This window comes from Theropithecus gelada, chromosome 12 (genome assembly GCF_003255815.1).
Source record: "Theropithecus gelada isolate Dixy chromosome 12, Tgel_1.0, whole genome shotgun sequence".
Taxonomy (NCBI): Eukaryota; Metazoa; Chordata; class Mammalia; order Primates; family Cercopithecidae; genus Theropithecus; species Theropithecus gelada.
In genome coordinates, this window is record NC_037680.1 from 31,492,036 (window position 1) to 31,506,259 (window position 14,224).

The 14,224-nt window shown below is 42.0% G+C and overlaps 1 protein-coding gene and 1 pseudogene across 5 annotated transcripts in view; both read left to right on the forward strand.

Moving 5' to 3' along the window:
• The window catches only part of FMNL2 (formin like 2), a 322,575-nt gene that overhangs the window by 51,822 nt on the left and 256,529 nt on the right, over window positions 1–14,224 (forward strand). The gene's annotated exons all lie outside the window — the stretch shown is intronic.
• Window positions 1,832–3,404, forward strand: LOC112635962 (annotated as a pseudogene). The gene has a single exon (XR_003122110.1). The product of XR_003122110.1 is annotated as a nuclear migration protein nudC pseudogene (transcript).

A 14,224-nucleotide genomic window follows, 5' to 3' on the forward strand; every position in this document is an offset into this window, starting at 1 on the left:
GACGAGTGGCTAGCCTGTTTCCACAGTAGACAGATGCTTTGCTTAATGACAGACACCAGCCCAGAGCCTTGCTTTGTAGTAGGCCTTTGATAAACGTTAGTTAGATTTAATTGCTTGCTGACTTGTTGAGTACTGAGTGTGATTAGATTAAGCCTAATATGTTGTAATTAAGAACTATCAGTCGCAAAACAAATTTAATTTTTTTTCTAAAAATATATGAAATGCAAAAGTTATAAAATAATTATGACTTATCAAGGGGAAAATTGTGACTTATTATACTTCATTCAGTAACTGAGGTTTGGTTCATTTCTACATTTGAATTTGAACTCCATGTCTGGTTGTTTTTTAAATGTGTGTGTATGTGTGTGTGTGTGTGTGTTTGGTGGGAATTGGAGTTGGGGTCTCTCTCTGTCATACGGGCCAGAGTGCAGTAGTACAATGATAGCTCACTGCAGCCTTAAACTTTTGGACTCAAGCCATCCTCCTGCCTCAGCCTCCTGAGTAGCTAGGACTACAGGCATGCTTCATCATACCTGGCTAATTTTTTTAAAAAAAATTTTTTTTGTAGAAGTGGGGTCTCACTATGTTGCCCAGGCTGGTCTTGATCTCCTGGGCTCACACAATCCTCCTGACTCGACCTACCGAAGCACTGGGATTACAGGTGTGGTCCACTGTGCTTGGCTGCACATTTTCTTTCAACAGTTTTTTCTGTCCTTTGTTGAAAGGCTTCATTGTCCTGCTGATAATTAGGCTATTATAATAAGAATTAGGAAGATTCTTCTTTATCACCTGTTCTTAGATGACAAAGATTCTTAGAAATTCTTGCTGTGTTTATTTTGTATTTCCTGGTAATGTAGTTTAGATCTGAAAAGACATAATTGAAGTTAGCTCTCACAGAGGAGGAAAATACTTGTGTACTAAGGATCAGTTTAAATGACTCAAGATAAGCAATCAAAGAAGTGTTATCTTTACCATTGTATTAGTCTGTTCTCACACTGCTAATAAAGACATACGTTAGACTGGGTATTTATAAAGTAAAGAGGTTTGACTCACAGTTCGCATGGCTGGGGAGGCCTCAGGAAATTTGCAATCATGGTGGAAGGGAAAGCAAACACGTCCTTCTTCATATGGCGGCAGCAAGGAGAAGTATGAGCGGAGTGGGAGAAAAGCCCCTTACAAAACCATCAGATCTCGTGAGAACTCACTGTCTTGAGAACAGCATGAGCCTAACTGCCCCCATGATTCAATTACCTTTTATCAAGTCCCTCCCATGACATGTGAGGATTATGGGAACTACAATTCAAGATGAGATTTGGGTGGGGACACAGCCAAACCATATCAACCATATTCTGCCTAAATTAGACGTCTGTCTCTAATCACAGCTTAATTATTCAAGTACCCACAGATTCTTCTTTTAATTGGTGATTTTCTAATACCATTGCAGGACCTTCTGATTGATAGTTTGTGCACAAGTTTTCAAAAAGAAGTTAGTGTCTCTTTTTAAGAGAAATTCGTCAACTACAGTGACATTAGAACCAGTGATTAAAAATTACTGAAGTCACATCTGTGGATGTCTATGCCTGTCTACTTTTTGTTTATAGAACTCATGACTGTTTAAATGAAAACAGTCACCTCAGTCCTCACTAAAAACAATGATTATTAAAAATATAAAATTTAAGGTGGCTACAGAATGGGGCAATAAATACCAGAGAAATGGAGTCATGAGTAAAAGTATTAATGTTCTTAAGGCTTCTTTTTGATTAAAGTCTAAACATTGTTTTTCAATTCAGACTGAACAGGGAGGATGCTGCAAATGAAGGGAGCATTTTTTTCTATAAAGGCCCACACAGTGTCTTATGGTGTCTTAGTACATTTGGGCTGCTGTACAGTAACAGAATACTATAAATTAGGTAGCTTCTAAAAAACAGAAACTTTTTTCTCATGGTTCTGGAGACTGGGAAGTCCAAGATCAAGGCATCAGCAGATTCAGTGTTTGAGGGGAGGACCTGCCTCCAGTTCAGAGACAGCCATCCTTTCGCTGTATCTTCACATGGCAGAAAGGATAAGTAAGCTCTCTGGGACCTCTGTTTTAGGGGCACTAATCCCATTTACGAGGGCCCCACCTTCATTATCTAATCACCTCCCAAGAGCCCCATCTCCTAAAACCATTACATTTGGGGGTTAGGTTTTGACCTATGAATTTTGAGGAGACACATTCAGTTGATGGCAGAGGGAGATACTTGGTCTTCAGATACTTAGATTTTTAACTCTGAATTCTTGGGTACCTTTTAGAGATAAGGACTGATTTAGACTAGAGTCGTTGGGCCCAGCGCAACTCGAAGTAGCGGAGAGAGCGCGGGACTAGAGCGCAGAGCTCGGGACGTGCATCCCAGCTGGCGCGATGGGCGGAGAGCAGGAGGAGGAACAGTTCGAGGGCATGTTGCTGGCCATGGCTCAGCAGCACGAGGGCGGCGTGCAGGAGCTTGTGAACACCTTCTTCACCTTCCTTCGACGCAAAACAGACTTTTTCATTGGAGGAGAAGAGGGGATGGCAGAGAAGCTTATCATACAGATTTTCAGCAACAACCATCAGCTGGCACAGAAGGCCCAGTGGGAGAAGAGAGCCCGGCAGGAGGCTGAGCGGCAGGAGAAGGTGGAGCGGGTGGCCAGGGTGGCCAAGGAAGCCAAGTCAGAGGCCTCAGGGTCCCAGATCAAGGAGCTAACTGATGAAGAGGCAGAGAAGCTGCAGCTAGAGACTGACCAGAAAAAGGATACAGAGAATCATGAGGCCCAGCTCAAGAACGGCAACCTTAACTCCCCAGGGAAGCAGGAGACTGAGAAAGACGAAGAGGAGGAAGATGAGAAGGACAAAGGAAAACTGAAGCCCAACCTAGGCAACGGGGCAGACCTGCCCAATTACCGCTGGACCCAGACCCTGTCGGAGCTGGACCTGGCGGTCCCTTTCCACGTGAACTTCTGGGTGAAAGGGAAGGACGTGGTGGCACCTCCGGGTGGGGCTCAAGGGGCAGCCAGTGATCATCGATGGGGAGCTCTACAACGAAGTGAAGGTGGAGGAGAGCTCATGGCTCATTGAGGACGGCAAGGTGGTGACTCTGCATCTTGAGAATATCAATAAGATGGAGTGGTGGAGCCGCCTGGTGTCCAGTGACCTTGAGATCAATACCAAGAATATTAACCCTGAGAATTCCAAGCTCTCAGACCTGGACAGTGAGACTCGTAGCATGGTGGAAAGGATGATGATGTGTGACCAGAGACAGAAGTTCATGTCAACCTCAGATGAACAGAAGAAACAGGAGATTCTGAAGAAGTTCATGGATCAGCATTTGGAGATGGATTTTTCCAAGGCCAAATTCAACTGGCCCCTGTTTTTACCTCCTTGAACTCTTGGGGCTGAGCTGCAACCATCCAACTTTTTTTCCCACTCTTCTCTGGCCCTTGTGGGCCTCAGGGATTGGGGCAGGCATGGGACTGGCCCAGCACACAGGTCCCAGGGCATCAGGAGAAAGGCTGGGGTTTGGGGTCTTGTCTTCCCCAGTTGGCCTACTGTTACACATTAAAGCGATTTGCTTAGCAAAAAAAGAAATAAGGACTGATTTATTTCCTCATTTGTGATGCCAAATTGTAAAGATTAAGGTAATTGTTCTGTTAAGGTATGAAAATACGCCACTTCTAAGAGACAGAGGCAGCTAGGATATTGGCAACCTTCACACCCTAGTTTGAAAGGTACTGGCCTTTCTTGGCTGTGCTGAGGCATGAATAAATACCTCACTATTGTGGTTACAATAGTAACCATACCTTTGTTGTGTTTTATTTCTTCAACTACCATCTGTTGTTGCAGCTTTTAGCTAAAGCACGGCTTTGCAAACTTCCACCTTAAGTCATAGCACTGTGTCTTGGTGAATTGATTATAGAGGTGGAAGTTAGTATCTTAAATTTGATTCAGTCACATATGCCTTTTGGGTGACTTCACTTTGGATCCTCAAAGGATGACTTAGAGAATGCCAAATAAACACCCTGGCAACTGGTAATGACCTTCTGGGAGATTCTGACAGATTGAGGTTTCACAACAAACACAGAGAAAAGACAGTTTTTCAGAAAACAGTGGCGAAGGAACTGAATAAGTAAAGCATAACTGAAGGCAGTAGAGGTAGTTGAGTGGAAATGCATAAAGAGCTGGGAGGAGTGGAGTTCACCAGCAAATGTATCTTGTGTATCTGGCTGGGAGGTGTAATTGGGATGGAGAAAGGAAAGGCAGCATGCAGGAGGGCATGTGATAGGAGTAGAGCTGTGTGCCAGGGGTGGCAAGTTGACTCTCTTGGATGGTACCAAGAATTTGTCTTATTGTAGTTAGACAGAGTTAGTTTTTGTTCTGAATGAGACACTGACTTTCCCTTATTTCCCGATAGGGGTTTTGAATATAGTGACTTGAAGCAAGAACAGTTATTGGAACTATGGTATCAGATTTCCTGAAGGTAACATTATTCATTAAATAATAATGTTGCTCTTTGAGCCCTTAAAATTGGCCTTTTTCTAGACTCCTAAACTCCTTATGTTCTTAATGAAATAACGCTGGCTAGAGCCCTTACCAAACTCTGACCAGAAACAGTGAATTAGAAGATACAGAAGACTGGGAGCTAGAAATTGATTTTTTTTTTTCAAACCCATATTGTCTCGAAAACATCTACCTTAGGATCTATTCGCATCCTTAACCCTGCCAACCCCTTGATTCATTTGCAAGATTGCCACCCTCCTTGCTCTTTACAATAATTCATTCTTTAAATTCAAATTTTGGTGCTATTTTCATATTATTTAAATGAGGTTCACCTACCCAACATGGTAGCTATTTTCCTAATATCTTCGTTGTACCTAAACATTGTGGAAAGTGGTTTCTTTTATAAATTTAAAATGTTTGGGCCGGGCGCGGTGGCTCAAGCCTGTAATCCCAGCACTTTGGGAGGCCGAGACGGGCGGATCACGAGGTCAGGAGATCGAGACCATCCTGGCTAACAGGGTGAAACCCCGTCTCTATTAAGAAATACAAAAAAAAAAAAAACTAGCCGGGCGAGGTGGCGGGCGCCTGTAGTCCCAGCTACTCGGGAGGCTGAGGCCGGAGAATGGCGTGAACCCGGGAGGCGGAGCTTGCAGTGAGCTGAGATCTGGCCACTGCACTCCAGCCTGGGCGACAGAGCGAGACTCCATCTCAAAAAAAAAAAAAAAAAAAAAAAAAAAAAATTTAAAATGTTTGGCTTTTCAAACCCCGTTTTCTCATCTTCCTTTGTCAGAGTTCTGTTTGAGGTGACCAAAACCACTTGGATCCTAATTTAGTGGATGATTTTGGTGAAATTAAGACTTTGAGATTGACTTTTCTCTCCCCTCACTCACCACAGTGGGAATGCATTTTTCATCTTTTCTGTGGGGTGATTTGGAGAATGACTGAGATGGTTATTTCTTTTTTCCTCCTGTTTCAGTCTGTTTTGTGCTGCAGTGACAGAATACTTGAGACTGGGTAATTTATAAGGAACAGAATTTTATTTCTCACTGTTCTGGAGGTGAGTGGGACGTCCACGATCGAGGTGCCAGCATTTGGTCTGGTGAGGGCCCTCTTGCCGCATCCTTATCTGGCAGAAGGCATAAGGGCAAGTCGTCCAAATGTGGAGTGAAGCCTCTTTTATAAGAGCCCTAATCCCATTGAGAGGGAAAAGCCATCGTGGCTTAATCACCTTTAAAGGCTCCACTTGTAAATACCATCACTTTGGCAACACCTAAATTTTGGAAGGGACACGTTCAAACCATAATACCCCCTCTCACCTATTGTCTGCCCTCCTTTTGGGAGTGGGCAGTGGTGCTGACTGATGCATCCTCCAGGCTTCCTTGCCCTCTGGCTTCTAACTGGATTGGCCAAGGGGGAACTTGAGGAGAACTAAGAGTGGGAGGGGAGAGAGCTGCCAGTTGCCACATCTCTGCTCTCTGCTGCAGTTTTGTCAGTGGCTGTGTCCCACCAAGAAACCACTCTTGCCTGGTGGGTCCTCTTTCAGGCCTCCAGCAGGTTACTTTCCTCTCCTTGATGCTTCAAGTCACTTTCTACCTGAATGCCCCTGTGGTACTCTTCACCCTTCCCTCATCTTTGTAAATAGTCCTTCGATCAGATGTCTTCATTGGAACTATGTGAGTTGCCTCTATGTAGTACATGTAAGACACTGTTGATTAAAAGTACAGGTAAGACACTGTGGTGTCAACACTTTCACATGAGGAAACACATAACGCATTAAATGTATGTGATTATAAGATACGTCTTAATTTCAGATACATTAATACTTAGAAACAACACCCGTGACTCTCAAAACAGAGGGAAACCTATGAAATTGCTACTGGTTTCTCATTGTATTAAAGATACCATAATAAAGATCTTTGTTTATAAACTTGCCTATATTTGAGATTATGTCCATAGGATAGGTGAGAAGAGAGTTATAGACATTTTCTAAGACTCGTTTCTTTTTGCCGCATTGCATTCTAAAAGGGTCAGACGTATTTAGAGTGCCACCTGCAGCTTCTTAGCTCTTGTTTGACTGTCCAATGTGTGTTGACTTTTCCACAGATCTTTCCTAATCTGATAGGCCAAAGAGAGTCTTTCCATTTGGCGGTGAAAGTGAACATTTTCTATTTTTTCTTGTATTTTTCTTTTTCTTTAAAAAAATCTCCTTCGCCTATTTATTTATTGGGTCTTACTGTTTTTCATATGCATGAGCTCTTTGTGTGATAGGTCAGGGGTTAGCTAACTTTTTCTATAAAGGACCAGCTAATAGACATTTCAGGCTTTGTGAGCCACACAGCTTCTGTAGGGTGAAAGCAGCCTTAGACAATAAGCAACTAATGAGGATGGTTGTGCTCCCATGTGGACACTGAGATGTAAATATTATATAGTTTTTATATGCCCTGGAGTATCATTCCTCTTTATTTTCTTCAACCATTTAAAAATGTAAAAACCATTCTTAGCTCACGGGCTGTAGAAGAACAGGCGGTGGGCTGGATTTGATTAGTGGGCCATAGTTTGCTGACCCTTGTAATAGATGATAACTCATTTAATCTGTTTTGACTATTTTCCTCACTTCCTTTTTTAGATAAATTTTTTAGGCCTACAGAAGTTTAAATTTCTTACAACATCAAATTTTAAATTTCTGGCCATTTTTGTCATGATTCTGAAAGTTAGAATGTTCTTACTAACGATCATATCCAAAAATACACGACTTAATTTTAGCTTTAGAGACATGTTTTTTAAAGAATTCGCCTTTATTCATGTGGAATTTATTTGTGTATAGTGTGATTTGGAGGTCTAAATGTAATTTTTTTGCAAGCAGCAAACCAATTGTGGATTGTTTTTGAATCCTCCTGGTTAGTACCGGGTTCACTAACTCTGCTTTGGGTACCTTTGATCCTAGATTTACAGCATGATAATTTTCCCAGTTTTCATTTATGTTCAAGAAGTATGGTACCAACCTGTGACATGAGTTCCTCTTAGTTCTTCTTGGCTCATCTGTTTCCATGTGAGCTGGCATTCACAGGAAATTCAGAACTCTTATAGGCATAATATTAATAGATACATGTGGAAAGAGTTGTCCTCTGAAAAAAAAGTTTGAGTTTTTTTTTGAGACAGAGTCTTGCTATGTCACCCAGGCTGGAGTGCAATGGCCCGATCTCGGCTCACTGCAAGGTCCACCTCCCAGGTTCACACCATTCTCCTGCCTCAGCCTCCCGAGTAGCTGGGACTACAGGCGCCCGCCACCATGCCCGGATAATTTTTTTGTATTTTTAGTAGAGATGGGGTTTCACCGGGTTAGCCAGGATGGTCTCTATTTCCTGACCTCGTGATCCACCCGCCTCGGCTTCCCAAAGTGCTGGGATTACAGGCGAGAGCCACCGCGCCCAACCTTTTTTTTTTTTTTTATTAAATGAAGAATGACAACTTGATCTCCCACACTAGGAAAGAAATGTGCAATTAATAGTTTATATTACACAACATTAACTGTTGGGTTTTTTTTTTTTTTTTTTTTGGCCTTTGGAAGATATACTCAAATTTGTGATAAGTAAAATGACTTGCTTATCACAGGTTACCATATAAGATTGGACAAGAATAATCTTTTATTTCTAGTCTTTTAGGTTGTTGAAATGACCTAAAATGTAATTTGAGGATAAGCAAAACCCTGATCTGCTGAAAATTACAAAACCAAATTTGCAGGAATGGCTTTCTTGCTCCTGAGACTGAAAAATTTGTCTGCTCCCAATTCAGTTGACTCTAAAGAATAGATAGCATGCTTTTATTTTCTGACAGCACTAACAGTTATTCCTGCTGAACCAGGAATGCTGTTAGAGTGTCAAGGATGGATTTGCCTTAACTCATTTTTCCACAAAGCTGTAAATTTAAAAAAATCTCTTAACGTTTCTTTGTCATTCTTTGGTTCACAGTAGATAGTCCTGCTGCAGAAGTCCCGCTCCGGTCAGCCTGTATTTCCAGTGAGAGTGTTCTTTCAGAATTGGAAATGGCTGTATGTTCAACTGGGTTGCCATGGTGCTGTGGGACATGCGGTGGCAAACCCCACACAAGAGTTAAAGGGATGAGTAGTGCTTAGGGTACAGATTACAGAAAGTACAGCTTGCCATCAAGTTCTAGGCAAGAGATAGAACTAAATGTCTTAATCCGAAGAGGAAAATCTTCATTCCAAGGGACATTGAGTTTAGATGAGATTCGTTGCTAGATTATGCCCCAGATGGCCTGTTAGCTTTTTTAGGAAACTTGTTCCCATTTTGTGTCTCCACAATGGTTCTCAGCTACTATCTGGACCAGTCCCTTAAAATTAAAAGTTAAATTAGTTGTGATGTGATTTGAAATTTGAAACCTGTGTTTTTGTTTAGCTAGACTACAATGGTGCACTTAGAATCTTTGTTCAACTTCCCCACCCAATATGAATTTGGAGAAAAATAGGAATGACTAAAAAAATCAACAGGCTCACATGAAATTGAGAGGATGGTTTGGAAATCTCCTTGAATTTCTTTTTGTAAGCCAAATTTATTTTTATAAGCCTTTAACGGAAGACAGTTTGTTCTTTGGATAATTGGCTCAGGCTTTATCCTCCTCTTTCAAATATGCTTCAACCAAAGGCCCAACTGTGAGATGAATAGGATAAATGAAGTTGGGAAGTGTGTGTGGGGGGGGAGGGGGAAGGCAAAGCAGTCATGTGGAATCTTTTGTTTTGTTTTTAAAATAATTCTTAAGAGCTGCTGTCTTTCGACAGAGTCAGAAAGTCGTTGCTTTAGCGTATTTGTCACTTATAGAGAGTGAATGGGATTCTGAAGTCTTTAATGTGGTTCTGTAAATATAAGCCTTGTTGTTTAATCATGGCATTTCTGCAAAAATGAACTCCTGCACCCACATCCCTCCCCTCTCCTTTCTTTTAGTGTCTTAGAACTGAGCTAAGCATTTGAACAGTCATTGCTAAGTGTTTCCACATTGGGGGAACTAGAAGGTCTTGGCTGGATAGAATTCTGATTTTCATGGGAGGGAATTAGTTTTCCGTTTTCTGCCTTAGAAGTCATATAGTATACTTGCTATTTGGGCTGAACTGACTTGAAAAGTCAAACAGGAATGAGTCTAGCTACTAAATTTAGAGAACTGACTCGTAATTTCTTGATCTAATACAGTGGGCAGTCTTGTCATTGCCAGTTCTTTATTTTCAGTGTTTGCCAAACCTAGAATGAAATCCAAGGCTGCTGCTTAACCATCTATAGCTCTGGTAGTTCATTTCTACTTCTGCTCGTTTCCGAAGATAACATGTATTCAGAGAGCCTGTGAGGTCCTGGCTTAGAAGAGTCCTGCATATCAGGGCAAACTTCCATGTCTCTGGACATCTTTCACATTTCAGACATTGTCTTATTTCTTTTTCTTTTCCAGTTAACAAGTATGTTTTTATTTAAGTCAGGCTTTAATTCTCCCCTCTTCCCCGTCTCCCCTTTTCAAGGGAGATTTAAAATAAGTGGGAAATTACTTTTTGTATAGATATCCTTTTGTCTTAAATTCATGCTCATGTGACTTTCTACTCGCCATTTGGAGTAACAGTTATTCAAAGAGCATTACCTAAATTCCATCATTTAAAAAAAACTTATGTCCCCGCCCCCCAACCCTTCATCATTATTTTTAAAGCTCTCAAAATGCCTGTCTTGCTTAAAGAATCATAAGACTATGGAAGTGGAATGCACTTGGCATGTTGTTCACTATTCCATGAATTTGTAGACTAAATATATTATTTCTGTGGCTCACCCAGAAGATGTTGTCATCCTTTAAAATTGCAATTAGCATTATTGTAAAATTGGCCGATGGAAAAAGATCTATTAAGGTTATGTGTATTTTGGATTTAATGTTGCTTTACCTAAGGATGTTAGGGTTCACCAAATCCTGCTTTGCCTGTGATGTACATGGAGGAAAATTGAGAAGAATTTTTTTTTTTCCGTTAATAAATGAAAGAACTTCAGTGTGAAGAATTTTAAAAAGTCACAAGCACAGATGGTTCACCTGGGTAATTTGCAAGGAAACTGGATGAGCATAATGTAGGCGGGGGAGACTTAGGGAAATTATTAGGATAATTCAGTTCCTTTCCTTTTATCTGTCTGAGCCAGTTAGGAAGAAAAAAATGAGGTTTTTGGATGTCAGAATTACCCCGCTGGAATTGTTCATGTACTTTTCAGAATAAAAAACATCAAAAGGGAGAAATTAAATTTTCTGGTATGATTTAAGAAAATAAACAAAATGAGACATGCTGGGGAAAGTGATAGGACACTTTCAGGTTGTGACCCTCAGGGAGTTTCCTGGCCAAGACAGGTGGCTTGGAGTTTTCCCCTTTTCTCCTTCTCTCCTCCCTCCTACTTTACTTTTCTCCCTCTCTTCCTCCTTTCTTTTTTTCTTTTATTTGCACACCCAGCAGCATGGACCTTTCCTTCTTTTGGTCCTTCTATCCATCAGGGTCAGGTCTTTCAAGATACGTGGACACAATACCACTAAATCCATAAACTTCTGATTTCTATGTCATTCTTCTCTGTGAGCCAGTGTTGTCATTGGTTTTAAAAAAATAAAAGCTTCAGCTGGACGCAGTGGCTCACACCTGTAATCCCAGCACTTTGGGAGACCGAGGCAGGCGGATCACCTGAGGTCTGGAGTTCAAGACCAACCTGGTCAACATGGCAAAACCCCATCTCTACTAAAAAATACAAAAACTAGCTGGGCGTGGTGGCAGGTGCCTGTAATCCCAGCCTTGGGAGGCTGAGGCAGGAGAATTGCTTGAACCTGGGAGGTGGAGGTTTTGCAGTGAGCCAAGACTGAGCCGCTGTACTCCAGCCTGGGCAACAGAGTGAGACTCCATCTCAAAAAAATAAATAAAAATAAAAGCCTCAGCATGTTGTCCTCTGGCCTGCGAACTTGCTGAAGTATTATTCCCTATTGTGTCCCCCAGGCTATGTTGCTGTCTAGCCTGTGAATAAGGCAAATTCCGTATTATGGAGGTAGTGGGCTGTGTGAAAAGATCACAGATTTTTTATATGATGAGTTATACAACTTGAGGCTAAGTACCTAATCTGTAAGTTCTCAACTGTAAAATAGGAATGATACCAAGTGCAAGGAGATGTGAGAATTACAAATTCTCCTGTGTAAGATGCTTTATATATTGCTTGATATACTCGGTAGGTCCTCAAGAAATGCTTGTTTCTTTTCTGCCAGGTCTCTAGTAATTGGAATATTGGATGATTAAATTAACATTCGGCTCATTTTTTTGAGCGATTAACATATAAGGCTTTTCTAAGTCCTGAGGGAGGTAAAACATGAATGATAGGTAGCATTTGCTTGCACAGGCACTGTTTTAGCCACGTGTACATTTTATCTGGCTTTATCTTCGATACACAGCTATGAGATACGCACCATTATCTCTAGTTTATTGATAAAGAAATAGTATAGAGGATTGATTTATCTGAGACCGCACAGCTAGTAAGTGATACAGTTGGCTGAGGCATAAAGAGAGAAACTGATACCATGTAATACAAAGCATAACATGATACTTATTTTTAAAAAGGGTGAACATGACCAGATGATTGAGAAGAGAAGGCAATTGTATTTGGTTTGGGTAGGAAAATTAGGACAGGCTTCAGGGAGAAGATGCCATTTGAGCTGGGCATGGCAGGAATTGAGTATGTTGTGGAGAGGTAGACATGGGAGCCGAAGAGAGAATGTGGTGGCCATGGAGACAGGAACACTTGGGTGCTGCCCCAGAGCAGCAGACAGCTTCACTGGCTTTCTGAAGAATACTGGATGTGTGACAACCAATCCTAGAAGCTGCCCCTGGACCCTGAGCCGTTGCTGGGATCCCAGACCTGAGGTCGGGTTTGGGCCGAGGCTTCCTCTGCCCAGGGTTGCCACGTGGCAGTGTTGGAGGCTGTACATTGACAGAGAAGTGAAACCAGAAGGCAGGTGACTAATCCAAATAAAAGTTATGGAGGAGTAGAAGGTGTCAGCACAGGATGAGGGAGGATGTTTGAAATGATGGTTGAAAGGGGGATGCCTAGAGAAGTTTCTGAGCCCCGGATGGTCTCTGCTGTGCCTTTTTAATAGATGCTGGTCCCTCTGGACATGGGTGAAGAGCAGCTTATTAAGTGTTTTCTTCATAGTATTGAAAGGAAGTAGGAGACAAAAGCCTGGATGGGGAACCTGAGGTGGAGTGTTGTACACATGGAACCTACCTGCCAGTGTCAAGGTGGAGGTGGAAGGATTTGACAAGTTTTTTTTCTGGGGTTGGGGGTGAAATAGTGACATAATGAGGATTATGCTTGAGGAAGATTGATCTGCCATTTGTATGGGGATGGATTAGGTCATTTAGACTTTAGGGAGGGCACTTGTGTTGATGCCTTTACACCTTGGTGCAGAATTCGTAAGGCTTTGCAATCGATTCGATTGGGAGGCTGGGAAATGAGGAAGCAGTTAAAGATGACCTTAATGTCTTTAATAGTGTTTCTGTATGTATTAGATATTTGGGTGAGTTCTATGTGGCAGGCAAAGTGCTAGCTATTGGATGAAGAGTGCTGAGCAAAACTGTGTGAGTAGATAGGTGGCGAGGAAGTAGAATGAGAGTGGCTCTTGGGTTTTGAACCTGGGTCATGGGGAAAGTGGTGTGACATGTACTGAAACAGGACAGGCAGCAGAGGAGTCGACTTAGAAGCCCTGATGATGCATTTTGTTTTGATGAGTTGAGTTTGAGGTTGATCACGGCAAGTGATCAATCGTAAAATTAGACATCTTTGACAGAGATTGGAGACGGCAATAGATAGAAAGTGGGTTGTAAAACAAAGAATGTGCCAGGCACAGTGTCTCATGCCTGTAGTCCCAGCACTTTGGGAGGCCGAGGTGGGCAGATCACTTGAGGTCAGGAATTTAAGACTAGCCTGGCCAACATGGCTAAACTCTGTCTAATAAAAAATACTGAATGTGGTGGCACACGCCTGCAGTCCCAGCTACTCTGTGGGCTGAGGCAGGAGAATTCCTTGAATCCAGGAGGTGGAGGAGGTTGCAATGAGCTGAGATTGCTCCCCTGCACTCCAGCCTCGGTGACAGAGCCAGACTTGGTCTCAAAAAAATTAAAAATTAAAAATTAAAAAAATAATGCTCTTGTAGAGATTCAAGGGAAGCAGGCAGAGGATACGGCCTTATGAGCAAAACTTAAATTTTAGGGGGCAGAAGGAAGATGCTGCAGAGTGTGGAGGAGGAATCAGTATTACTAACTTATATTTTCCTACCTACCTGTTTTCTTGTGCAGTTTGTCTCCTTTATGGCTTTAGAACAAGGTTTCTTAACCTTAGCCCTGTTTATGCATTTGGGACCAGATAACTGTTATGTCATAGGTCTGTCTTGTGCTTTGTAGGATGCTGAGCGGCACCCGGGTCCCTGCCAACTGTATGCCACTGGGTAACAATGAGTAGCACTGCCTCATGATAGCACTGCCTCTTCCCAATTATGTTAACCAAAAATGTCTGTAGACTACTGAATATACCCTGGGGGACAGTCACCCATAGTTGAGCCCCCCTGCTTTGGGGTAATGATTTTGTAGTTTTCTTTCTTTCTTTTTCCTTCCCACATATATCCTGTCCAAACCACAGCCAGGGAGGAATTGGAGGCAGG